Below are 2,869 nucleotides of genomic sequence, written 5' to 3' on the forward strand. Positions count from 1 at the left end.
AATGGCAACCCACTCCAGTGTTCTTGCCTGGAGAATCCCAGGGACGGGGGAGCCTGGTGGGCTGCCTTCTCTGGGGTTGCACAGAGTCGGACATGACTGAAGTGACTTAGCAGCAGCAGAAGGAGAAAAGGAGAATGGGGTAGAACAAATGATGTTGCCTCTTTGTGAATCATTTACCTCTTCGCTTTGCCCTCAGGCCCTCTCATTAAGACCTCCATATAACATCTACAAATAACAGAGGGGCTGCTAATGTGAACTTCAAAAAAAACCCTATAATTTTTGCTGTCATTAGAAGTGGGAATAGCAAACTATATTGGGGTAGACTGTATTTACTGTGGGGGAAAAAATCAACCAAGTGACCTCCCCTAACTAATATAAGGCAAATAAGCACTTGTACACAGGAAAGAGATGTAACAAACTCCTGTAGTCTGACAAAGACTCTCTCTCCCAAACATCTGTGATATGTCCACTGTGGTAAATCTGCATAGGAAGCAAGGGCATTGAGCCCCTAACCCTTTCTTTTTGCAGGAATATTATTGCAATCTCATTAATGTGTTGGGAGGGCCCCAGTTGGAACCTGTGAGCAGAAAGTGATACCAAGGGCCCCAGAGGGGCACACACCGTGAGGGTCTGGGCTGGGACCTGTGATAAGAGCCTCAGTAGTTACAGAGGAAGGGGGTTAGGGAGGGTGGAGCTCATAACTGAGGCTGCAGCCCCTCTCAACCAAGCCACCTTGATGTAGTGGTGTGCTTTGGGTATAAAGCCTGAGTCAAACATATGAATTAAAAGAACTATAACTTTAGGGGACTTCCCTGGTGGTCCAATGGCTAAGACCCTGCACTCCCAATGCAGAGGGACTAGGTTCAATCCCTGGTCAGGGAACTAGATCCCCCATGCTACAACTAAGAGTTTACATGCACAATGAGGACTGAAGACCCCACGTGCCACAACTAAGAACTGGCATGGCCAAATAAATAAATCTTTCCAAAAATGCTATAACTTTAGAACCTAAATAAGAGACACTCCTGTGACTCAAGAGGATATATCAGTCAATTAGAGAAGGTTATACTATAGTAACAAAAAAACTCCAAATTCTCAGCAGCTTACAACAGTAAAGGTTTATGTCTTAGTCATGTTACATTCTGGATGTGGTTTCACTCTGCTCCATGAACTCTTCTCTCCAGGACTCAAACTAAAGGAGTAACCCCACATTGCCAATTTTGTGGCAGAAGAAAAAGAGAGTGATGGCTCTTGAAGTTTCTGACAGGAAGCAGCTTGTGTTACTTTTGTTTCACTGGCCAAAGCAAGTCATAGGGCCAAGCTGGACATCAGCGAAGTGAAAAATACAACCCTTTCACAAGGAGGGTAAAGACAATCTACCACAGAGAGTTCTAGACCAATGAAGGCATTGCTATGGCAATGATCACAACTATTTGGGACTTTTTTCAACTGTGACGCCATATAATGGCAACAGAAACAGGGGCAGCAACATCATCATTGGACCAATAAGACTCTAGAGTTCTTTGCTTGGGATTTGGAGGCAAGACTGTATGTTTGGACTGAGTAAGCCTCTGAGGTTATTAGAAAATTCAAGGGAAAAGACATCTTGAGTGGAAGATACTGGACTTCTGGCTAAAAGGCAGGATTGTGGGTACTTGGAAATTTCAAAGAAGATGACTTTGCTTGTACACCAAGTTGGGAAGGCAATTCCTAATAATTTAACGCAAAATCAAGAAGGTGAAGGTGGTTTGTGGTTATACAGTTAGCAATCAATCCACAGTAACGCATGCCAGATAAGCCCTATTAAGCCCTTCATATGAATTACTTTAATCTACACAAGAATTTGGGGCTTCCCTGGTGGCTCAGTGGTAAAGAATCTGCCTGCAGTGCAGGAGATGCAGGTTCGATCCCTGGTTCGGGAAGATCCCCAGGAGAAGGAAATGGCAACCCACTCCAGTATTCTTGCCTGGAGAATTCCATAGACAGAGGAGCCTGGTGGGCTACAGTCCATGAGATAGCAAGAGTTTGATACAACTTAGCAACTAAACCACTACCACCACCCATGCAAGAATTTATAAGTAAATAGTATTCTTCCCTTATTTTACAGAAATTAAGATTTAGAAAGGTGAAGTATCCTTTCCAACAGCTAGCAGGTGGCAGAGCTCTGATTCAAACCCAAACCTCTTTAGCTCCAGAATTTTCTCTCAAAACCAGATTTGCTTGCCTCCCTGTGATGCCCTTGCTCTGACATCATCTCTTCAGCCCTTTTCCTCTACTAATTTGACACCATTTCCTTTTTCGCGTCTTTGCCTGTTTTCTCTTGGACACTCCTGCTACTGCAATGCCAGGAGCCTCTCCAAACAAAGATCCCATTCTCTGTCTCCACATCCTGAAAGTTGAAATGTTTAAACATGTCTGGGACCAGCCCAAAAGGTCAAGGTTGTCTGCAGCGTCCTGGCTTCCATGCCCTTCCGTCATTTGCCAAGACTGGCCACCTACCTGCCTCTAGTCCATCTCCGAAGGCAACTCTCTGCCCCCAGTTCTGCACTGGGAGCACCCAGCTCTGCTAGGAAAGGGGCAGAGCCCCAAAGTAGACCCTCCAGCAAGTGCACAGTGAGCACAGGCTAATTTGTCCTAATTCACAAGGAGAGGTCCCATTTCTAGAAGCAAACCTATTCAGCAAAGAACAACACAGGAATTTTAAAATATTGAAAATACTCCAAGTGCCAGAGTCTTTCTGTGGCAGGCCCGGATTGTTCAAGGCCTTAAGCAGCCCCACACTTGGCATTTGGAAAGTTAGCAATTACTGCTGCCTCTGAACAAATGGCATGCTAAAGTTTACCCTTTGAAAAGTGACCGTATGCTTTGA

The 2,869-nt window shown here is 44.9% G+C and overlaps 1 non-coding gene across 1 annotated transcript; it reads left to right on the plus strand.

Moving 5' to 3' along the window:
• The first annotated feature begins 809 nt into the window (after positions 1-809).
• TRNAG-CCC lies at positions 810-882 on the plus strand. Its single transcript has one exon. It is a non-coding gene; the product is annotated as a tRNA-Gly (tRNA).
• Positions 883-2,869: the final 1,987 nt, after the last annotated feature.

The sequence above is a fragment of the Bubalus bubalis genome, chromosome 16, assembly GCF_019923935.1.
Source record: "Bubalus bubalis isolate 160015118507 breed Murrah chromosome 16, NDDB_SH_1, whole genome shotgun sequence".
Taxonomy (NCBI): Eukaryota; Metazoa; Chordata; class Mammalia; order Artiodactyla; family Bovidae; genus Bubalus; species Bubalus bubalis.